Consider the following 25,907-nt stretch of genomic DNA (forward strand, 5'->3'; position numbering starts at 1 on the left):
GGGGGTTGGATAGCTGGAATGGTTCGCGAGGGTGCCAGCGTAGGGTGGTGCTGTGCCACAGAAGGGTGAAGAAGCTGGATGGATATGGAGGCAAGGAGGAAACACGAGATACTGGAACGGAAGACGATACGGGAAACGGGAGGAAAGAGGGAACAGAACAGAGAGAACACGGGGAAAGAGAAGGGGAGAGAGCGAGGGTGGAACGAGAACAGGGAAAAGAGGGTGGCACGGAAAAAAGAGGAAAAGTGCGCAGGGAAGGAAGGAGGAAAGCGAATGCAAGGTAGCGGAAACGAATTAGAGAAAAGAGATAGAAAGATGGGTAATGAGATGGGTTCGAAGAACGTGGACTTCGAATATCGTCCTATGAACTAGGCTTTGCTCTGTCTCGTTCCCACACTAACTTAGCTGGCATTCGAATTACATCGATAGCACAGCCAATGCCACGGCACGTGGAAAGAAATTGTTGCAAGGTAACTCGAAAAAAAGTATACTCTCTCTTATTCCTACGAAATCAGTCATGCGCGTATACCAAAATGGCTGCTTTCTTCGTGGTTCTAGCGATGGGACTGAAATTTGTCTTCGTGTTCATTTCAAATTAGAATTGCCATTAAAATGTTTTCCAATGCTTACTGTAATACCTGTGCAACGTCGTTAATAGCTCGACGTATGATTTATGTATGTCTTACGTGGTGCATAGAATTTGCAAAAACACGAAGCTCGGCGATCAACAATCGCTCGAACATTTCTTGCAGTATTCATTAAGCTATTTATAACTTGCTGATTTCCATTGGCCTTACCAAGTCGCTTTTCGATACTATTAACGACTCGTAAATAATACTTTGCCTCGCGTGTATGTTCACGATTTCACTAACTTCAGTTTAACGATGGCTTCCTGCAGTTTGGCGCGCGTATCATGGTATTATCGCAAACGGTATTTATAATGAGATTTAGCGCTTTCCGCTCTGATACCGGAAATTCTGGACTGTATAACCATTCATTAACCTGCAGGATGTTCTACGAGAACGTCGCCCGTCTTACGAAATATTATAAATCGAACTTTCAATCTTGCTGCTCTTAATTCCCCGCCGCTTCCGTTACGTCGGCTAATTCGTTCGTCTTCAACTCGGAGATACGAAACTCAATTTAGATAAGAAAAAAGAACGAACAAATAACGTGTTCGAGTTCTAATTCGGGTTGCCGTGAAATAATTATAATTAACGTTTTATCGAACGAGAACTATCTTGTTTAGTTTTTCGTCTTGAAAATGTACGAGAAATCCTCTCATTTTAATTGTATTTTTCGAGATGAATTCATGCGGAGCAAGATTTTGCTTTTTTTTTTTGGAAGCAATCGCGTTTATCTACTGAATAAAAATTAACAGATCAATCGGGTGCCTTACTTTTTTGTCCCTGACTGTAGGCAGGGAAGGAAGAGTGCGATCTGAATGGCGGAGTTTAATGTTGTCGTTGGCAAACTCTAAGCGACAACTGGAACGAAGCCGGGGGTCGTGAATGCGAGCTGCGGAATCGTTGATCTTCCGACAATTACGGCCGATTGATGCGGCGCGACTCGATCCCGCGATCGTCCGTGGCACGAGGAACGTCCAGGCCCGTTCGAAGGCTCGAAGGCCGACATTGCTCGCGGGCTAATACCACGGCTGAGCGACAACCGGCTAATTTTTGCTTCGGGCCAATTCCGGCCGCGTCCTTGGGTGTGCTCTTGCCGGTTTAATAATGCAGTGCGCCACTGTGTCAGTGTGCCAATTCCTCCCTGGACAACCGTGGCAAGTCGCGCTGCTATGCAGTCTTTTCGCCTAAAACTTTCATCGCTGGCCAACGTCTCTTATCTAGTTTCGACGGCGACAGCGCTTCGGATAAAAGTACAGGATTTCGGACAGTTCAATCTTCGAAATGCACGAACTTTTACAGACCCCGCGATACCAGTAAATTATTCCCGATGCAGCCTGCAGGTTGGCGACTGCATTTGTTTACGGAAGCCCGTCCGTCGCGTCTGCTTATTAGTCTATTACGGAACTTTCGCGATGCTTGTCAGGATACTGTCCTTCGTCTGTTCTTTTAAAAAATTACTGACGTTCGTGCGACTGATTCAACACGTTGAAGGCCATCACGGTGGTCGTCGTTAACCATTTACGAAATTATTCCCACAAGTTTAGTATCTTTATCAATTCCTATATTTGCAAAGAATGCTAGATAACTTGAGGCGGTGTATAAATGCAAATTGTGCTGTTTAAAATTGAATATTTATTATTCAGTAACACGTCGAATATGCAGAAGTTTTCTATTATACTTTCCCGAGGGAATATCGTGTGGACACTAATAATTCAGCTGATATAATCATCTCAAAATTTGTTCATCTGAATTGAAAATATAATCCTCGTTGAAGATTCGTAATTCTCATTACGAATTCGTTGTGAAAATTCATTTTACATTTGAAATTTTAATGAACCAAGAAAAAAACTAAAAATGCTGTCGGACGATATCAATAATTAATATCCGATGTAAATATTCATATATTTCAGTAAGCACCGGGTCATTACAAAACTTCTACTGAGCATAAAACTTTCAAATTTATATTGAAATTGGTTGCGTAAAATTAGTCTGATTAGAACGTCGAATGTTGATTAAAAATCGCGTTAGAAAATACTCCTTTATTATAAAACACACATAAAAATTGGAGTTAAATTTCAGTTATTACAACTTTTATAGGTTAAACTCGGATTAAAGTAACAATTGGTCCTGCATAGTAATGATACGATAATTCAACTGAAAATCAGTGACTCAGTCATTGTTTGAAGATGGACGAAATCTGTATGCACCCTTCCCAGCCCTCTTGTTTATCCGGTCGCCAAAATTCAGAATTTATTTATCTCACGGCTCAGCTTTTAGCGGGCAGATGTCCAAGCCGGTTGTTTGACCAACGCAAAGAAAACACTCATTAAAGAAACTCCATTAGACGCGAAGTCTTTCTTTCTGTGGTTCGTCTTCTTTATTAAGGTAACTGCAAAGTGAAGTGAAAGCAAAAGTATCTAAATATTTAGTCTAGACACAGTGTTAGACGAAGTTTCCAGTTACCTAGCCACAAAAACTACATTCGCCCACTCGTGTCCTAACTTCTCAATTCTTCTTCGACTTTCCCATAGAATAAATACTGTTACAAAAATTAATGTCGTCCCGCCTGCTTGCTATTCACGAGAAGTTACTTCTGCGAGACTATTGCCACCATTGTCGGTCCCCAACTGATTTTATCGTTCCGCTAAAACAGATAAACGAAGCTCTAATAAATTACTTACATCGTAAGCATTAAAACTGATTCGTTTAATGTGCACAAATTATAACAATGCAAAAGCGTAAGCGTATTTAATAATTTCTGAAGTCTTCAAACAAGATGATTAAACCTACTAATTCCAAACTTCATTTATTTCTGTACACTTTCTGTATATTTTCCTAAAAGTAAGCTTTTGTTTCCATTCGAAATTGCAGAGAAGTTGTACTATGGCGCCACGAAATAATTGTTCTTCATGGCTCCCGTGATAGCAGCTGCGGTGAACGTACGAAACAAAGAAGCCAAATGGATTTACAATGTGTACAGTCATACTGTTTCAAAATGATTTGAATATCATAAAATGTGGCTACTTGCTGGGAAAGGTTCTCGAATTTCGTTATAAATGTCGAGTATCCCGAGCAATTCGTTACGCCTGGTTCACAGGTTTTATTGTCGGCAGCATAAATGTCCTCGATTGACCCGGCGAAGAATTACTCTGTTTCAGGATGGCGCGCGAACGAGTAAAAAGGTGGGCGACGGATAAAGAGATATCAACGCGGATTTACTTGGTACATCCCCGGCAGCATAGCAGCGGGAAGCGGTGCTCGCAGCTCTCTCGGCTCGCAGCACTCGCAGCTCGATCCGGTCGTCTCAAGGATGGAAGGATCCTCCGCAGATATTCACCTTCGAATCCTGAAGAAACGAGCGAGCCAAGCGCCGAACTCGATCGCCATAATTTACGACGTCGATGTACCGAGAGAACGTTATCGTGCGATCCTGATCAGCGGCAAGAGACTTCGACCCCCGCGATACAAAAAACCATTCCGAGATCTCTCGTCGAGGTCGTTACTCGAACTCGTCGAGTAATGAGGGACTATCGAAACCGAAGACAAAGTCGCCAGATACGGGCTCGTTGCACGTGTTTTCTGCACTGATCACTCATTAGTTAACAGCGGCGGATTCGATGGCCGAACGGGAGAACACCGCCGGGAGAAAAAAAGGTACGATCGCACGGAATTGATTCGATTGTTCACAGACTTATGTTCTTCGACCCGTTTGTATCGAGTTCGTTCGAAATGAAATGGTAAGGTACACGTTCTTGCGATAAACGCGTGTCTCACTTCACTTTAAAACTGAAGTCCATAATAATAATTTCTGTGACAAATACTGGACACGAATAGTACGATAACAGTCATATTAGTCGTGAAATTATGCAGAAAATGCAGAGTTAAAATCTTTTATAATAAATGTTAAATGATTTGAAAATGTCTATTTGGAACAATTTTTAATTGGGTTCTAATATTTTTAATTTACGATTATCGAGATGGTAATGATGCACGAGGAATTATTCAACAAATCTATTTCTTTGGGTATACATTATAAAAAAAAAATGGTTAAAAATTTGGATAGACAAATTCTTGTTGTTTTTATACAGTAATGTAAAATAGCTATTTTATACCTAGTGTTGAGGGAGTTCCTAAGAGTAATGTCTCTTTTCGTAAAAATTCCATAAGAATAAACACTTTGTCGAGCTGTATAAGTTCGAACAGAATTTTCGAAGAAATGAAGATAGCTGTTAATTTCGATCTTTGGTTTATTGTTCAAAGCAGACATTTAGGGGCCGATTCGTTAGCGTTCAGCGCGCACCCTCATTTTCGGTGATCGATCATCCGTCGGTCCGCAAGGGAAGGAAAAATCGTAGACAGGTGAGATGCTCCTTCGGTCTCGGTGTCCGTCTTCGTTCCATCCATCCTGCCTATTCTCTTCCGTCGACAAAGCAAGTGCACGACGTTTTTCGAGAAACTATTTGGCAAAACCTAGCGTGGCAATGTTCTCAGCAGGAGACTCTCCGGGACTCGGCGAGTAATGCAAGAAGCGGGCACGCCTCTTCCCCTCTTTAACAGATCTCGCTTGCAGATATCCCGACCTGGTTAAATTCATTTTCAGGGACCTCGTGTAATTAACGTCTTCTTCCATTTGTCTTCCGCCGTGGTCGTTAGGGTCGCAGGAAAAACAGCTTTCTCCTTTATTACGATTCCGTTTCTTCAACATTCTTCTTTAACATCCCGACATCGGTACGCACAAGCTGAATGTTGATACAGGGAATTCTATAAGGTGATTCTCGGGTCGAAAGTGTACTTTGACCAAGCCTCGTGATTATCGAAGCGTCGAAATGTCAAACATTATGGTTCATACAGGTCCTGCATGTCCCAGAAATGTATTTCCTTGAAAGGGGTGGATTCTTGAGATCATTTAGAGCAACATTTTCCTTTGCGAAAATATTCTCCGTGGCTTTGTTAAGGAGTTATTAACGAAAAACACTGGCCAATCAGAGCGAGGCTACGGCGGACGGATTCTAGGGTGGCGTTGGCATTGGCCGAACCGGAATCCGTCCGCCGTAATCGCGCTCTGATTGGCCAGTGTTTCTCGTTAATAACTTCTTAACAAAGAAGAATATTTTCCCAAAGGAAAAAGTTACTTTAAATTATCTCCGGTATCGCCCCTTTCAATAAAGTTCAATATTTTTCGGGTTATAAATATAACTAAATTTTTCTTTCTTAAGAAATCCACATGTAGACACACACGTTCGTTTACTAAAAGGTAGAGTAAAAAATTTCATCGTGACAGGTTTAATGTTAAATTGTGAGAAGTTTGACAGCAATTTCAGCGTCACCGCCATATTCACTCTGAAGCGGTATTAAAAATTGAATTCTCCGAAATATCATTCGGTGCACGCATTAATCCGGTTCCAAGGATATCCGAATATCTCCGCCGGAATGAATATCTCGTCGGAAGGTAGTGGGGGGATAATTTTATACCGAACCGTTTCATCCGTGACGGTTAATAACGAAAGTAGATCTCGCTCTCCTAATTGCGGTTTCGATGAAAACGAACGAAACCAGAGCTTTGTTTCTCCCGTTATTTATCGACGGCCAACATGTCATCCGGCAACACGGTGTAATTAACGTTCCAGACTAATTCGGCTCCCATTGTCGGAACGGAGCCTCCGCGCCCGGCCAAAAATAGACAATTTCCGTGTCTTGTTGTGCCTTTTTTGAGCCGTCTATGGGCCAACGGGGGTGGAGCAACGTCGACTGACATTGACTGACGTTCAACAGACGTTTCCCATTATTTTGAATAGTAGAAAATCGACGAATCTTCAGAGCAACACGTCGTCCGGCGAATACGTCGCTTCCACGAAATCCTCCGGCCCCGTGAAACGTAAGACTTTCATCGTTGTACACTAATATTTTCTCGGAAATTCGTGGGAAGAATCGAAATGGCGCGCCGACACGACTTCTGCCCGCCTTTCGGGCGCACGTCACCTTCCATATTCGAGATATGCTAATATCTAATCAACTTATTGAAATTTCCGACGATATCTCCTTTGTTAAATAAAACAGATCCATCTTTTAATTCGCTGACTAAGATTTTGTGTTAGGTTGTGACCAGACTGCGCATTTCATGCATTTACGAGAAAAATGGATAAGCACAAAAGCAGTGGACATAGTAAAAAGATTTAGGGGCATCAGCGTATTGGTTTTAGCTTAATAAAATAATTAAAAGAAGAAAGAAATTTTTACTTTGTGTCTTGCAATCAATGTGAATATTTTTTATTTTCCATAAAGATCCGCAGTCTAGTCGTAAGATGGGGTACGGGACCTAATTACTGTGGGGGTACCGATTACTCTGCCTATACGAATTATACTTACTTTTAAAGCATAATGAATATTAGAGAAAGAGATACTAAATTTGTTTGTGGTAGAATTGTTAAATAAAACAGATCCATTTTTTAATTATACCAAGATTTATGTTAGGTTGTAACATAGGGTAAGGGATTTAATTACTGTGGGGGTACCGATTACTCTGCCTATACGAATTATACTTACTTCTAAAGCATCATGAATATTAGAGAAAGAGATACTGTTTGTGGTAGAATTGTTAAATAAAACAGATCCATTTTTTAATTCGCTGACCAAGATTTATGTTAGGTTGTAACATAGGGAAAGGGATCCAATTACTGTGAGGGGTACCAATTACTCCGCCTATACGAATTATACTTACTTCTAAAGCATCATGAATATTAGAGAAAGAGATACTGTTTGTGGTAGAATTGTTAAATAAAACAGATCCATTTTTTAATTCGCTGACCAAGATTTATGTTAGGTTGTAACATAGGGAAAGGGATCCAATTACTGTGAGGGGTACCAATTACTCCGCCTATACGAATTATACTTACTTTTAAAGCATAATGAATATTAAAAAAAGAGATATTATATTTGTTCGCAGTAGAATTAAAATTCTACTGCAAATTCTTTGCGGTAGAGTTAAAATGTATAATTCTGCTAATGTTCTTCTGAACTTAAGAACTTTTCATATGCTATAAATGCATAGATATCCGCTTGGGAGTAATTTTAAATGGTCACGTCAGAAGATTTCTCCTGTTTACACATTTTCAGGTACCCTCCCGAATTCGATGAAGATCTACAATCTAATCACGGCTAAGTTGCTTAATTCTACGAGGAGAATCTGAACCGCTCAGGTAATAAACGTGCTCGTTACGCTTTTCATTGCAAGATTCCTCTTGGGAAATCCTTCCTCTTGACTACCACCAAAATTTTGTCGACGGTACGAGGACAGAGTAGTAAAGACCATGGTTTTTATTTTCCGACGGTGTTTGGCTAAGAGTCCGCAATCTTCCCGGCGAATCTACAGGTTCGCTGGTCGGCTGTCGGTAGAGAAACACCAGAAACAGAATTGGACCGCTTCTTTTTCACCCCCTCGCGTCCCCGTAGCGAGCGGCGCCCTCTTTTTCCCCCCGAAAATAAACTCGAAGTCGCGCTTCCGTCTACGGGGAGCAGGATTCTAGGCGGTACATACATATATTTCTTCTATTGTCTACCTCGGAGTTTCCTATTGTTTCTAGAAATTTATCGCTTCACGGGAAGTTTGGCCACGCAAAAGCGGGTGCTTTCATCTTGAGAGAGCGACGAATGCCGGTGGAACGGGGCGAGAGAGCGAGAAAGAGAGTGAGAGAGAGAGAGAGAGGGGGGGGGGAGGAGAAAGAGAGACGACCTAGAGAAATAGAGAGTGCCGGCCGATGGCGAGGGAAGAGATATAGATTCAAAGCGGGCGATAATTAGCACTCCTACAAAATTATTTATGCCCGAAATAAATCAGAAGAAAGCTTAATTGCTTCCCTCTTTGCGCGCCGTTAGAGCGCTGAGAGCGCGAGAACGTTCGCGCACGATCCGGGGCTCTTCGCCTTTTCTTTTCGTATTCTTTTTCATTTTCTTTTTCCTTTCCTTTCCTTTCCTTTCTTTTCGTTTCGTTTCGTTTCGTTTTCTCCGTGCCTGCTCCTGGAATGCCGCGAGATTCGAGACGAAATTCACGCGTCGGGGAATTTATCTCTGCCTATCGGCTCCGCGTTTGCCCGTTGCCATCCCGTTCCGTGCGTTTATTGAACGGGCCGCGAGTTTCGGTGCTCTTTGAAACGAGTCTACGTTATTATTGAAATTTCAACGATTTCCCCGATAATCTTTTAATATGTTGCAAATCGAGTGGGGTTCATTTACATTGAGATTCCGGCGAGTTGGGAAACTATACGGCTCGCTCGTCTAACTTGATGACCTTAAGAAAACTGTTAAACTGCTCTCGGCTACGGGACTATATTAAACGTTCCGGATGAAATGTGCTTTTTATACTGTGTCGTTCCTTTTTACCGGTGTCTCGTAACTCGGCTTCGGTTTCGCACGAATTCCCACACTATTCCCGATAGTATTCAAATTACATTTCGCGTGTTCTTCTTTCTTTGGTTCAACGATATAGATATCGTATGTTGTTTCGCTGTAATAAATTTTATTTTTTAATTTAGGCCATTCAGTTAATCCACTGATATGCACATTAAATGAAATTCCACGGCTGAAACAAAATACTGAAAATGATTAAAACTTCCATAATCGCTAAAACAAAATACTGACGATACATATATACAATAAATAAAAATCCGAAGGTTCAGAGTAAGAAATGAATGACAGAAGTTAACACATAAACTAACGAATGTGTAATACTAAAGATAGTTAATGTAAAATAAAAGGAAAATGTGATAATCAGGTTGGATAAGCATGTTTCTAAAGTATTAAGAAATAATTATGTGGCTATATCTAAATTACAGTCAGTGATAACAAGCCTAGTTCCGTTAAATAGAGCAAGTGAATAAGTTAACATTAACAATGTTCGCATTAACATGTGTAATTTGCCATTCGATTTATAATCTCTTCGCTGAACAGAGTGCAACAGTAACGAATAGAAAGTTACTAATTAATAGGTTATATAGAATCTAATGAACCGGAGAATGTCCTAGCAATCGAATTGGCTGCTCAGTTACTTGTATCATTCGAGGAGTACTATATACATAATTAAAGAACTGGAATTTAATTTGGAATTTCACTTCTGAAATACGAAGTGGCCACACGCTGCGATAATGATTTCATTTGCATTCGGATCTCGCGCGCGATGACCGAAGAAAAGGGGAGAACACTGTGGTCCTGGGATTTTCATCGACGTATCGAGGTCACGTGACTCGTCGTTCTGGATTTTTCGCGTGGACCGAAGGCTTTTGGCAAAAACGGTCGTCGAACTTCGGGAACGAGTTTCGAGCGTTCAATCGACACGGAGATCCTTTTTCCTTATAAACGCAAGCGTTCCGCGCGCTGGGTGTCCCGTGAAATCCTCGCGCGGGCGAATTATCCGCCGAAACCGGAATGGAAAAAAGGAGAGGAACGAAAGGAAAAGGAAACAGCACGCGGCGGCCGAGAGAAGCGAAATAAGACAATTACATTTCGCGAAAGTCGGAGCGATATTAGCGGGCCGCGTATGTTTACGATCCGGTTTCCACGGGCGACTCTCGATTTCGAGGCACCCGCGGTACAATGTAAATAAAACGTTGCCTCCAATAAACTTCGGAAGAAGTTGAAATAACGAGCCGGGGAAGAAAAGTTGAAGAGCCGTCTTGTAATTTAACGTAGGAAAGAAACCGGTTTCCAGCAAAACACAGAAACGAGCCTCTCCCGTTCATCCGCTGCGAGAGACCCGCCGAGAAAAACGAGAGAAACAAAGATGAAAAAGGGAAGAGGGGAGGAATGACAGAGAGACGGAGAAACCGAGCCGCGTCCTCCTCCCCCCAACCCCCTTCCACCGGTGGAAAAGCGAACGTTTTTCGAAAAGCTCGTACCCCGAACGAAAGATGGCGGCTTTCCACGGGGGTGAAACCTGTTGCCAAAACCTCGCCCCCCTCCCACACACCCGAGCCGTTCCCCAAAACTTCCACGGTCCCTTATACCTTCCGCCCTCCGTCCCCGCAACACCCCCGACAGCTTTTGAAATTCTCCGGCGCTGCTACACGGATGGATTGCAGCGGAAAATCATGATCTTCCATACGTTTCTCGGGGCAAAATCGTTTCAGTGAAATATTGCGTACCATTTTCTCAAGGCCCCTCAAATTCGTAATTTTTTTCTTTTTATTTAAGCTCCTCAGAATCCCTTAGATTCGTAAATATTAGAAATATACTACACAGGTTTTGCGTTTTTAACGAGCTCCAAAAATTACTATTTTACATTACTTTAATAATACCCAAAGAAATACATTTGTTGAATAATTCCTCACGGATGCATCTTTACGGTATCAATATGTACACGTAAATTAATAATATCATGACCCGTTCTGTGAACCCAGTGATAATAATCACGACTAATACGGTTGAAAAAATCAAGCTTAAAATATACAGTCGAGGACAAAAATACGTGGACAGGTAGTGAAAGTAGGTGCTAATGAAGTGTAAACGAATTGAAATTACTGTTATGATTTATGATCTGAAGCTCCGTCCACACTGAAGTAACATCGAACAACTTTTTGTCGCCTCTTGTTGCTCCCTGACGTTTTTACCGAACAGAAGAAGAAGAACAACAAGAGGCGACAAAAAGTTGCTCGATGTTGGTTCGGTGTGGACGTAGCCTTTACTTTTCTTTGCGTAAAGAGTGAAATATTGGAGTTCACATTTACATTGTTGTCAAAGCATTCGACTATTCCTAAAAATAAACGGACACATTATGAAATACACGAACGATGATCTACATTATTCTACATAATAAAATCAATATTTAGTATAGCCTCCTCTGGCTTCAACTACTGCTTCCGAACATTTCGCAACACTAGCTGGTACTTATTGACCCCACAATGTAATCTTTATGAATATTTTCAAATATTTATTGCAAGCTTTGAGAAAGAATCGATGTATCTGAGGGGCCGTTTTTGAAGCGAGAGTTTTTCCAACAAGATAAAAACCGATAACGGGTTGTTTTTTTTTACCGTTCTAGATGCACTCGTGAAGTGTGAAGACCACCCGTCCCGCATTTTCGCACCCAGCAGGGCGGCAGTAAAGGATGCACCCCTTTGGACGAATTTTTGGGAAACCGGTGGTGTAAGAAAGGATGAGAAAGAAGCGATAGGAGGAGAGAGAGAGAGAGAGAGAGAGAGAGAACGAGAGAGAAAAAAAGAAGGAAAAGTGAATCGACGCCGACGTTGTGGAAGCCTCCGTTACAAGGTCGTAACTCAGCCACTAGAGTTTCTCGGTTCGTGGCGCGCCATTAGGCGTCCTCTTCAGAAAAATAAATCTTCCCTTCCAAGAATTCCACGTAGACTTCGGGAATCTAGCCCTGGGACCGAGTACGCATAACGAGTCGACACCCCCGCGTCGAAGAAAATGGACTCGTCCAGCAGGGGTGTCCAGTGCAAGCCAACTCCACCCCTCTTCATCCCTCTTCGTCTCCCTTCCTCCCTCTTGCCGTCGTTTCCCCCTACACCATTCGATGTGCCTGCTTTTGCTCTGGTTCCACCAGCCGACAAAATCTGTTTGAAATCCTAACCCGTCGATCCTGTTACCTTTTCGACATCGTTTTTTTTCTTCGATCTCTGTTAATTCATCCACCGCTGGACTCGCATACAAATTCCACGGAATTCGAATAATTTGTTCGGCGAAACGAAAATCAACACATTTTCGTTTCCTATTATTGTTGTCGTAATTTTCTCGTTATACCTCTTTTCCGTCGATTACATCAATTTTACTTTTTAATTCTTTTAATTTTTATTTAATTTTACTTTTTCTATTCTTTCACACCACAATGCCATTCTTCTCGTTACATTCACCATTTTCGGGAAGATAGGGTGGACAATAATAACACGAACGTCCTGCATGGTAGAAAATATAGTTGGCCAAGTACACCGAAACTTCTAATAACACGAGAAACGAAAAACTTTCCAGGTCGACCATGGGAACGTAGGCCGAGGAGCCAGCTGGACAATAACAGCGAACAACACGACGACGACGACGACGACGACGACGACGACGACAACGACGCTCTCGTCGCTGCGAAGTTGACGGATAAAAGGAAAGAAAACAATCGGAATCCGGCTGCGTCGCTGTCATCGAAAACGTCTGATCGCTATTACGAGTCACGGCGGAACTGAGCGTGTCGTTAAAAGAGCCGAGAAGATGAGCGTGCGATACGGAGGAGGAAGAAAGCGGCCGGTAATCGTTGTCCTCCAGTGAACCGTTTCGCGAGGAGAATCCGAGTGGACGTCCCGACAAAAGGCGTATACAGGGGTCTCCAGCAGGATCTCCGATCAGTACCGGGAAATTTGAAAAATAGCCGCCTGCGACCCCCTCCACACCTCCGCCGCCTTAGGCTAAGCGTCCTTTGCTGTGGTCGTTTCAACATCGACAGGATCACGGAGCGAATTTTCGGGCCGGTCGGGCCGTGCGTTCCCGGAGCCGTGCCGGCGTTCCCGAGGATGAATGGACGTAGAACGCATACAATCGGCGCATTGTAAAGTCCCTGGGAGAGATGGCGGAGCTCACGATGCACCTACGGGAATAATATTTACTTCCGGCTGTTCGGCATCCGGCCACCACCACCACCATCACCTCGTCACATCCGTCCTCAGGTTCCCGTTTCGGGTAACACGAGACCCGTTCACGGGTTTTTCCTGGTTCGATGGACTCTTTCGCAACACGGGGTGGACGGGAGAGGGGTGGCCGAGCGTTGCTAAAGAAGAGAAAAAGAAATTGCGGCTTTCCATTGACGAAAACGACCGCAACCCGGGAATCGAAAGGGGCGAAGAAATTACACGTTCCGCGTTTAATCGAATACGGGGCCCGGCGGGGTGGAAACGCGCGCCGCAAATTATGCGACGATGAGTTTCTATTTTTTCTCTTCTCTTTCTTTTCTTCCGGCCGTTCTCGAGGGTCGGAGGCGCGAACCCTTTTCCTTCGGCTGTCGACTGTCGACGGGGCGCAACTGTTGCGTTTCCTCTTTTGACGCCGCTTTGTCGGCCGCCGGGGAAACGCGAATCGCTCGGCGCTCGTAATTTTGGGGCAGCTTTGAAATTTAATCGCGCCGGAGACTTGAATGCCCGCGTCGACGCTCTCACCTCGGCTCCCGAAAGTGAAATTTCGCTTTGTGGTATCGAATCTGTGGTCATTTCGTGGGGAGACCCCTCGCGCTTATAAAATTTATAAAGAATTTCGTCCAGAGATCGAAGCGAACAGTTATGTTTTGTTTCTAAGAAAAAAAAAGTGCTGTGCGAACTTTCCCCGTTTAAGGAAAGTTCCTGTGGAATTTTTGTGGGGAGAAGTCCTCTTTAAAAAGATCTGTAGAGGAAATGAAATTGCGGAAAAAGTTGAGATAAATATTTAAATGACGGGCGGACTTCGAACCAACTGAGCAGTCGTTATAATGAAGATTTTACAACGAAAATCGCATGAAACTCGAATCCGTGATCGCACGGAGAGGTAAAGCGTTTGGCGCGGTTGGCCTCGATTTTGCAACGGAGTGTCAATTAGGCAACCTTGATCGAACGGGTCAAGCACGATTCACGGGCCGAAAGAAACGTCGAAGCAGCAACAGCGGCGCGAGAGAAATACGAGAAACGAAGAGAGAAATGGCCGAGTAAGGTCCATTTACTGTTCCCTGTTGCAAAAACCATTGATGATCCCTCGAGGCACAAAGAGCAATGATAGAGAGCAACAGATAAGTGCAATTCAAGTTGCAAAACGTTGCGGCGCATGAGGAGGCATTACGGCCGCTCGCAAATTACTGTGCGGGTAATCATAATGCGATCGTAATGCAACGCGAATGGCTTGATTTCGAGCGTGAGCCTCGCTGTTGCGAGATAAGCCGCGGCCATTATGCGAAATTAGTGATTATCGAGGGTAATTCGTAATTATTATTCGCGGTAATATAGATTCGCGGGGAATCACATTTTAAATCGGTGTGCCGCCGAGGTAACACCGCGACTCTCGCTCGACGCGCCGGGAATTTTTCAACGAGGAAACGTGTGACATTGTCCGTCGTGAAACGTTCACCGCGACAAATGACGGGGACGTGTCCATTTGGCGCCGTGCTGGCAATTTGTCTAACAAGACGACTTCCGGAATTCGAAAATTCCGCCCGTTTCTCGTAATTTTTTAGATCTCGACTCACCTGAGAGACAACCTCTCGCCCATTCGTCCTCGCTTCTCCATCTTCTTGTCAATTTCTCACGGAAACATCAAACTACAAAAATCCAACAAAAGCAATCCACTAATAACACCGGCCATTAACACTAAATCAACCGTCACTGGCCGAGTGACCGTTCCGGATTTTTTATTTCACAATTATCATTATAAACACGCTTTCACGAAAAATAACTGAATGCATATTTTTATGCAAGCTCATGTTGTAATAAAACTCGCTCGAAATCTAACTAAATCTTTTATTCTTCATAATGAAACACATAATCAGTCATTTTTAGTGCTTGGTAGGTTTAATATGAATGTACAAGTGAACTTGTAATTTTCTTTCAAAAATTCTCAAATAAATAGCCAAACACAGTTAATTTATATTAGCACCTAATACAGAGAATTAGTGTTCTAGAATTGAATAAATAATTTTTAATGAATAAATAGACCCAACGAGATCGATCAGACTCATTATTTAGAATAACAGGTTCTTTGCTGAGACTGTGTTTTTTATGGGAAATAAAAATTGTCTACATCAATTGCAAGGCACGAGAACAATATAGACATTTATTTCTTTTTTTCCAATAATTCTAATGATCCGAGAACAGTATAGTATTTCGCCATGAATAAATAGTTGTGATTTAAAACAGTACAAACATTAGAAGAATTTTAAAATACTGTTATATTATTTTTCACCTATGCAACATAGTAGGAAAGATAATAGATTTCTATTTCACTACAGTTTGTTGCAAAGATTGTCCAACGATATTGCTTTAGAACGGCAACGTAGAATTTGAACAGACAACTAGAATTGCAAAATTGTACGCGGCGAGCCAGCGAGCATTTTTGTTTTTTTTGTAGCAAATCATACGATCATTGAGAAGCTAAAAACGGAGGAGGGCAAAGGCGAACATAAATTGTAGTTACTACGTGTTGTTTGCGAGGAAACGTTTTCGGATTGGTTAGTAGAACCGGCCGAGCCGAAGAAAAGAAGATGAAAGATCCTCTGGCAGGAAACGAGAGGGCAAAAGAATTGAAAGAAAGAACCAGCGAGACCTTGGAAGGCCCGCGTGCACCTATACAAACAGGCCCCGCTGAAAAGCAAATATTTTGTTGTGATGCAAGAATTCACAACATTAATGGGGGCCCCCATCAAAGTGCAGCGCACCGGACCAATTAGAGTGCACGGAAACTAAACTTCCAATTTCGTCTTCGCGTTTCTTCCCTTCATTGTGACGTCAATAATCGCGCCCAAAAGATAGGATAGCGCACCTACAAATAGTAGGCGAACTAGATTTTCTCTTTCCTCAGTCATGAGCCTAAGTAATAATTAATTAATATAATTTACTAATAAGTATATACGCTGATAAGTATATATACTAATAAGTAGACTGTGGATTTTATGCATTTCTATCAAATGCAAAGCAGTAAAAGCATTTAAAAAATTTATAAGTCCTGTTGTATTGTTTTCAACTCAATAACATTATTAAAGGAGGAGAAACAAAATATCTATGTAGCTCCTGTGTCCTGTAACGCAATTTTGATTTTGCATAAAAATCCCCAGCCTACTAATAAGTATATATGTAGTTATAACCTAACTAATTAATATAATTGTTACAATCTCGCGAAACACGCAATTTTCATCATTTAACTTTGGATAGCCGTGCGATCGAAACTCAATACTTTATATTTATAGTTGTAACCACATGAGCAACACTTTTTGCCGAGTGCAATAAATGTTGCACTTTACAATGCATGAAGCGAAATGGTAATTTCTATTACGATTACCATTTTGACTGCAATTAACCCTTGACCTGCCAATATTGCTTCATTTTAACGCAATTTTGTAGTCAAATGTAGCAATAACTTTTAAGGTTATGTAATGCTCGGAACGTATGATGTCGTATATGTTTTCCAAAAAAATGAATAAAAGGAAATATGAAATAGTTCAATTTCGTTTTAAATATATTAACTTATCGTAATGAAAAAAATGTAATATCTCGTTTTTAATTTTCTTTATGCTTTAAAAATAAGTAGAATTAATGTAGGCAGAGTAATTGGAACCCCCACAGTAATTGGATCCCTTACCCTAATATAAACGTGCTTTTGTGTTTTGCAAATTTACAAGCATTGCTAGATTTTCCACAGTTCTTATTACGGTGGTTCTTTAATTAATTCAAATTGTGTACAATCAAAATCTTGACATCGGTTTAATTAATGTTACGGTTTGTTATTTACCAGTTTGAACTATTGTCTCCCGAAAAACCATATTCGATTGTTCTCTCGGCCGAAACAGAAATTGCCAGCGAAGTTCTTCGGTTACTTCGTTCGAAGCGATAACAATGAAAAACTGTTACATTGCTCGCAATATTCAACAATAGGTTTTAACGTTGTAAAACCACCCCTGCTGTCGCAGTCCGCCACTCGCGGCGACGGAATTCAATTCGAAAACGAACCGAACGGTGCTCCTTAGAAAATTGCAGCTTTTCAAGTGACAACTAGAGGCAATGTATTTTCTTTTGTGTTTCCCGACCGACATCTCCCACAAAGCAGGTCTCGCCGAGGGAAAATGAATTTCCGAAAATTACCCCCGGACGTGTTGTTTATAATTGGAATTAGAAACTTGTGCCACGGCATTGAATATTCCATTTTAATGATTTTATGCATTTATGATAAAAATGAATAAGCGAATTACAATATTAAGAAGACATTGGAAGAATATCAGAACGTTGTTTACACTATCTTAGACTAAATAAAATGATTAAAATAAAAAATACCTTTTCACAGCATTTCTGTTTCTTACAATCGATGCAGAAAATATTTATTTAGCGATGTTTCTGATTTATTTTTATTTTCATCTAACAATGTTGTTCTAATGTAAAAATATATAGTTCAGTGTTATCTATATTGATATAATCTTTTGCCAAAGTACGAATTGTTTTATTACTCATATTGTTATGAAAATCAAGCGCACTTGGGCGTAGTATAATGCATATTTCAACACGGTAGACTTGAGAAAATTAAATTCAAAGATTCGTCCGGTACTCCGTATGCCTCTAAGAGTGTTCTTTTCTCTTTCGCCTTGTAAAGACTCCGAAGTTCCCCAAGAAAAAGTATTCCACGATTCCTTAAGCTTTACACGAGTTTCCTGCGGGAAAGCAAGCGGGAAGAATGGAAATTTAAGATGCATGGACAGACGAGAGTTTTGTGCCCGAGCTACTGGGGAATTGTAAAAGATGTCGTAGCTTGATACAGTCTAATCGGACAAGAATTTATTGTGTCTATGTTGTAAGAACTGGTCTAGAATAATTTAACAGTCTAACTGGTTCCGAGAAGATTTAATTGTGCCATTGTGCCCTTATTGATTTCATTCAGCAAATACTTTTGTGTTTCCTAATTTCAATATATGCTCACGGACAAAAGTTATAAAAAGCAACTTTTATAAAGAACAACTACAATTTTCCCAAATTTCTTTTTCGTGTCACGTAGTAAACTAATTGTTTAACATATCAAGAAAATCCATGCTGTTTGCTGCACTAAAGTAATTTTAAATAGTGTCCGGGAACTACCGTGAGTGCATGCGTGGTTTCTGTGTTTCGCGGAAAAATATCCGAGATCCAGCTAATTTCCCGCGGCTTCTTAATTTAATGAAACGGTCCACGGGATAGGATCCATGTAACAAAGCAGAGTGACTAACTTGCTGAAATGATTCTGTTCCCATGGGGTGCCGGCTCGTTTAACAAAGCAGGACTTATTCGGTTTACTGCATACGTAATAAATGCACCGGGGGTGCCGGTGCAACCTGTTGCAGGTACCCCGGTGTAAAGATGTCGTAAATGTGCGGTAATAACGCGAAATGCGCGCGTCGTCGGGTGTCGTTAACAGTTTAAGCACAGCGTCTAGCGCGACGCCTCTCCCACGGCTACAAGCATTACCATTTTTATTGCGCGTTTACTGGCGATGTTTCCTCAACCGGGCGTCGATTACATTCGAGTCGCCGCGCCGCGAATGTTGCACCCGATGGAGTTATTAAACTTAGTCGGTGACGGAAACCCGCAACTCGTCCAACCTTCCCTTTTCGTTTCAATTTTTCCCCCACCTTTCGTCCTACAGGCTGTCACAAAAATGTCGTACATCCTTGAAAGGGACAATTCCTGAGAGCATTTCAAGCAACTTTTTCCTTTGCGAAAATGTTCTCCGAGGATTTATCAAGGAGTTATCAGCGAAAAACACGGACCAATCAGAGCGCGGCTATAGCAGGGGATGTTTTCCCCCACCTTTCGTCCCACAGGCTGTAACAAAAATGTCGTACATCCTTGAAAGGGACAATTCCTGAGAGCATTTGAAGCAACTTTTTCCTTTGCGAAAATGTTCTCCGAGGCTTTATCAAGGAGTTATCAACGAAAAACACGGACCAATCAGAGCCCGGCTATAATAGGGGAATCCCGGCTTGGCGACAGCTACCGCTGAGCGTGGCGTTGCCATTGGTTGAGTCAGAATCCGCCTGCTGTATCCGCGCTCTGATTGGTCTGTGTTTTTCGTCAATAACTCCTTAACCAACCGGCGGAGAACATTTTCGCAAAGGAAAAAGTTACTTCGAATTATCTCAGGAATCACTCCTTCCAAGGAAATACAACATTTTTGGGACACCCTGTATAATAAATTGAGGAAATATAAAAACACTTTGAATGCCACGTCGCTTTGGTCACACACTACAGTGATTTCTCTACATATGTCGCCAAGGGTTGGATGATAAACGTCGCAAAATTCTATCGTCTAGAAAATTTGTTTTAAAATTGTGAAGCTTTTGATAAATTGATGCAATTATTTAAAATTATTTCAATTTGTTGGTTCGTAGAATAATTTGAAAATTCTCGATAGGCATTGAATGTATTAAAATTTCGTCCTCAGGGATTTACATTTTTTACTATGGAACCGTAAATGTAAATGTGTTTTTTCTGTATTTTTACATGTCCTTGTAAAATTTATATGAGCAATTCATATTGAAGAAAATTTTCCTGCTGGGTAATACATACTTATAACGGTACAGTCAACGAAGGGTTGATGCAGCAAAGTGTTTTACACAGGCAACATATTCACTTCCTTCGTTTCCTTTCATGATATCCCTCGTCGCTTCAAAACCTGTTTATATTACGAGTGCTAATTATGAGTAGGCTCGTACGTGGAATCTAATAAAAGTATGATAAACTGGACACGTGGAACATCGGGTGGTTTTTAAAGTAATTGAAAGAGAAAATTTCTAATTTAAAATGGCGGGGGAAGTATAAGTTAATGTTATCGGCGTGGAAAAATTCAACTATGTAATATTAAAGCTCGCAAAAAGAGTGGTTTACCTTGTATAACACTATAGAGAACGTGTACTTACTCGTATACAAATAGATCATTAATTTAATAGAAATAAAGACTCCATGACAAGTAATTAGACATTGAGAGGTTTTCTTATTCTCTATTTAAAAAATCAGACAAAAATACATACACAAATCTTGCTGTGTGTAGCACATATTATTTCACATAGTCTTTGTGTGCACAAATTCGTGATATTTTTTTTTTTATTTTCAAATAATAATTTGCTTTGCTTAATACATTTTTATTCGTGAAATAAGGTATGTAAAGATGACAAGATTCTAACATCAATTTTCATACGGTTTATTGTATTATCGTTGTTTTTATTTTGTCAATAGTCTCGATGCGTAGACTATCATGCAAATTAAAATTTCGGGAATTCGGTGAAAACGTTTTCGACGAAATGGTCCGAAAGCCTTCAGGATTTCGTGCAGTCATACCGAGATTTTAATCGCTGTTGGCTACGACTGACTCAGAGAGATGGAACTCGGCTCGAAGAACGTGAGATCTTGTGTAACACACGGTGCATGCTTGCGTTCCGAAAATCCTTCGTCGGATGCTCCCACGACGTTCCACGATTCGACTAACAATTAAGATGAACATTTTGACGTGCCTCCCCCCGAATTTCGACTTTGTTAAACCATGGTCACATTCCAAACTGTCAGACTAAAACGCGAAGAAAGAAACGGTTTTCATTTCGTATATTTTCCATTACACACCCTAGGTGGAGAAATTCATTCTGTGCCCTCTCTTTAAATTAGTTACAATTTAACTTTGAAAACTATTTTCCTGCCACTTTGAGATTTTGAGTGTTTGAAGAAGAAATTCCCAAAACTACATTCTTTCTTGCTGAGCATGACCCCTTAATAGTAAATATAGTAAATTCTCGATATATGTCAATAACACGAGTCTTGCCAGTGTTGTGTATCGTCCAGGAGACATACCCGTGTTATGTTTACACTGCTCGGTGTCCGAGGCCGGGTATATCCTGCGGTAGTGGGGATAATTCCTCGACGTTTATCGTCCAAGTCTTGACGACATATATAGAGAAATCACTGTACTTCGGCGTTCAGGTTCATTGATGGTTGACTCGTGACGTGCACCCGAAGTGACGAAGTATAAACTCGCCTTTATGCCAATGATTCACCGATGTGTTATATTTCTAAATTGCGAAGACCTACTTTCCGATCAGCTGGCATGAACGCTTTTATGGTCGACGTTTCATTGACCGTGTCTGGCGAACAGCTCGGCCAGCACACTGTCCACTGTTAGCGTACCTATGCAAAGCATCAATATCATTTCTTTCTTCCTCTCGGGGCTCGCAAAACGAAAGTTAAAGCTGCAGTAAAATCACTGTCAAGAGTAATCCTGCTCAGCGAGCGAGGAACCTAAAACCCACTCGTGGAAGTTCATCGGAGCGACGATAAATGCACGAATTGTTGTCAATTTCCGTGGACATAAGTGGAAGCGGCTGAAGAAGACGAAGAAGAAGAAGAAGAAGAAGAAGACGACGACGACAAAGAAGACGAAGCAGCAGAAAATGAAGTTGATCGAAGTGGAAGAACAAGAGGGAAGGTGGAAGAAAGATAGTCGACGATGAAGTACCGGAGGAAAAAGGAGTGGGAAGGAGAGAAATCTCCAAAAGGTGCCGCGTGCACGCGGGGAACGCATTATATATGCGATCAAAGAGGGCAAGAGACGCGAGTACACGAGAACATGTGGGACAATGCCTGTCACCTCATTCACGTCAAGTGAGCTCGAGGACTACCAACTTCAGCCCCGTCGTTCCGTAGTGGCAGAAGAGGAACCTGGTCAGGGGATCAAATTGCATCTCGATTCGTGCATCGACTTCTCTTTTTTAACCTCGCCTTCTTCTTGTTCCTCCACGGTGTTCCGGCCCTCCGCCTTGTTCATCGTCTTCCTCCTGTCCGTTTTCGGCATCCTAGCCGAGCCACGATAGTGCTCCACGCTAATCTCGCCTTCCAGCCAACTACAGCAACAGCAACGTTCCAATGCACACTGGAACCAAAAAGTATTTGTACACTCGAGAAATTGTCCATATTTAAACTGTGATCATTTCGTTAAGAAACAAAAAAAAAAAAAATAGTACAACAACTTTAAAGCCTTTGCCATTCATGCTTTCAGAAACTGAAGACGCTTTTTGGTCCAAAATGTTACAAATTGAAACGTCCGCGAAAACATTGAGAAATTTTTTCTCGTGACTGAAACCACCCTAGATTTAAAGATCGAAGCCTCTTCTGTACAACGAATGCTCAACATTTGATCTACGATTTTTTCTAGACGATTCATTAAGCTTTGATTGGAAGGTGTACTGCCATCTTTACAATAGCGAGTAATATAGGATATACCGTGAACTTGCTTCTCATTTTTGTGCTCCAAAGCAGCCAATCTTTGGTTTTAAAAACGCTATTGGAAAATTGCCGATCGATAAACTGTTGACCATAGAAATCGTCGCGAATCAACCGGCGAAATTTTTGTTGGCGACGCGAATCGCGGAGGTTGCATCTCCATTTCCGGTAGAACGGACAGAAATGGCGTGATCGCGCAGCATGTCCCGGCCCACAACGACTCTCTGTGTCCCCTCGCTCGAAACGATCGGCACGAACCAGGGCCGCATCTTCCTGAATGGTGATTCATTCTTAGATACGATCTGGGAAATGTTTGGCAGAGTTAGAAAATCGTGCTACACCCGGGGACCGAGATATAATCCCTCGCGGAACGGGTAAACTCCGTTTCCGGATTTGCTTTTGTTCCCGAGAATTTTCACGAGAAATTAGGCGCCACAGGCTTTTCCTCGTGGAAACTTTCCTGCGCAATTTGTTCAGCTGGAAATTTGGCAAATTTTCCCAGCTTCTGGGTTTTTACGGCTCGCGGATGAACTGCTGCCACTGGCGAAAAGTGTTCAATGAAATAAATCCAGTTTCTTTTCACAGGCTGGTGCACTGACAAAACTCGTCGCGTATAAAGAAAAAATCTGTATAAAAATTGGACATTGGAAAACAAAATTGGAGAAATTTTGAAATGCAAAAATAAAATTCTCATTGAAAGTTATGAATCAATCACTAATGGATAAAGGTGTCAATCGGAAGCTTCAGAAATAATGGAATATTATCAAACAGATGATCGCGTTGTTTGTATATGCTCGTATCTAGTGCTACTAAACTGGTGTGACAGTAAGCAATATTAAATATGCGCATTGCATAAGAAACTTTTGGGCAACCTGGTGGAATCAAATTAGTTAAGCGCGTTTGACGTGTATACACGTCGGACCAAATCTCTATTGCGGTGCGGTTGACGTTAATGAATTGTTAATTTTTATCGAATAAAAATGTAATTCTTTCTCGTTTTGCTTTACTTTTTTCGTAAAATTTGTAATCGCGGCATTTGGCCTGCGTTCGACGTGTATACTCGTCATTCTTTGATTTTAATTCCTTCGTAGATTCGCGATAAGGTAGAGTGACTACATTACCGTCAAAAAAATGGCTTTACGTGCCACAAATTTTCGTCCTTATATAAGAATATTTTGTCGTCGGTAAAGGGCTCGTTCGAAAGAGGAAGGTTCAATCTAGTGCGTGCTGGTCAGGAGCTGCCGAGATTATGCAGATATTTGGTAACATAAGCGTTAGAAGTAGGCCAAAAATTGACGATGCGCTTGCCATGGAATCCGAGCATTTTTACGCCATTGGATGAGTTTTCTGGCTGAAATCGAGAGCAGCGCGCACTAGAAAATATCTCCAGCTACAAATTGAGCGATATTTCGTCTTGATTCAGAATTGGCGTCAGAATTCATAATATCAAAAAATGTGACAAGTTTAGTCACAGACTTAAGACCTGTCGGATCAAGACCAAGACGGATCTTAATTCTGTGTCTGAAGGCTGTGAATGGAAATTATTAATTAAAAAGTCACGTGACTATCCCGGGCCCTTAACTGGTTAAGGAACGTGGCCGAGGTAAGGAGTATCGAAAAGGGCAAGGCATTGCTGAACAACAGCGAGGTTCGCGTTAAAAATGGACTACCTGTTGGCCAGAATTTCCTCAGGGAAAGTTGCGTCCGTCTACTTCAATCGAATTACTTTCACTCGGAGCGGACAGTCTCAAAACTCGGTTTCGTTCTTCTATTGACCGAAAGAGGCTTCACTTTCACTGGCGGAGATCCAATCCAGGTCGTTCGGGGATTTTCGTGGCGCAGCGTGTCGGCGGCGGCGGTATAAACAGCGGGCGATGTCTTTATTAATGAACCGGCCAGAAGCTGAAACGATCCGCAGTGGAAAAGCAACGATTCGGTGACCCACGAATCGGCGAGCTGAAAATCTGAATCGGCGCTGATTGGAGGATCCGCGGTCTTGTTTGCTTTTTGATCGTCGAAAAATCCAGCACGATGAATAGGCGTTCCAGGAACGTGTTCCCGACTCGCGGCGTGTTCGATACTCGCTACGCAGAAGAAGAAAAAGTGCAAGGTGAACGGAACAGGCTCGAGGAGAGATAATCGAAATCTAATGTAGCCCCGATGGGAGATTATTTTGCACAAATTTTTCGCCGGACGCATTGAAAGCGCCGCGCAGTGGGCCGTTTCGGAAATCTGGTGGCAATACAAATCGTTGGTAGCGTGTAAATAATTATTCTTTCCCTCCATGTAAATCCAGTAGGCAGAACACATTATACCGTTCTCAGTTAAACGTCTTTATTGCAATAAAAATTACAAGGGGACCAAATTACCACGTGTTACTATAACATTTTTAAATAGGTACCAGAAAACACCCTACCGAGCAGTCTAAATCATTAGATGTCGAACAGATGTAAGAATCGGCCATTTAATATTAACACACGAACACTTGAGGTGGAAGGGGACACCCAACAAATGGAACAATCGCATTGTCGAGTTCATAGTTGCTTGTATCCTCCAAGATTGTCCAACTATTAACCAGATTAAGTAAATATAAACTCAACAACACCAAATTGCAATTATTTAATTTGTAAATGATACACATGTTAGAGCAAATGATTAAACAGTTTCAAATCCAGTATGTAATAACTAAACTGCGGATTTTACGCATTTATGACAAAAATGGGTGGGCGTGTTTGAAAAAAGTAAAAAGATCGAAACAGTTTAACAACGTCGATATACCATTTTTAAAATATAAAAATTATTAATGAGGAAAAAAAATTTTTACCGAGCTCCTATAGATTGTAATTGACGTATAAAAATTTTATTTTGCACAAAGATCCGCAGTCCTGTGCACTAATTAGGAAAGAAAAAACAGTTCACTTTTCAGTATCTCGTCATAAACTATTTCAACTGTCCCTCAACCCCAGTTAAATCACATTTCACGCTTGAATCCGTTCGATCGAATTATTGCGCACCTGTCGGGAGGCCAGCCGACGGAACGATTATCCAATAACCGCTGTCCTATTCATGCATTTCTTTAAAGGGTCCCGTCCTGTTTACATAAATAAATAACTGGGAAAGGAGAGGGAGCAACAGATAGAAAGAAAGAGAAAGAGAAAGAGAGAAAGAGCCGATGCTCGCGGGCCCCGTCGAATTCCATTGGGGCCCGACTGCAATCGGTGACTCCCTGTATAACGTCATATACCGCGTGTCGCGAAAAAAAAAACGAAGCGCACAAGCGCGACGAAAACTGGTTTCGCTCTCTGAGTCACCGTCTATAATGACGGGCCGCCTG

The sequence above is a fragment of the Halictus rubicundus genome, chromosome 6, assembly GCF_050948215.1.
Source record: "Halictus rubicundus isolate RS-2024b chromosome 6, iyHalRubi1_principal, whole genome shotgun sequence".
Classification (NCBI taxonomy): Eukaryota; Metazoa; Arthropoda; class Insecta; order Hymenoptera; family Halictidae; genus Halictus; species Halictus rubicundus.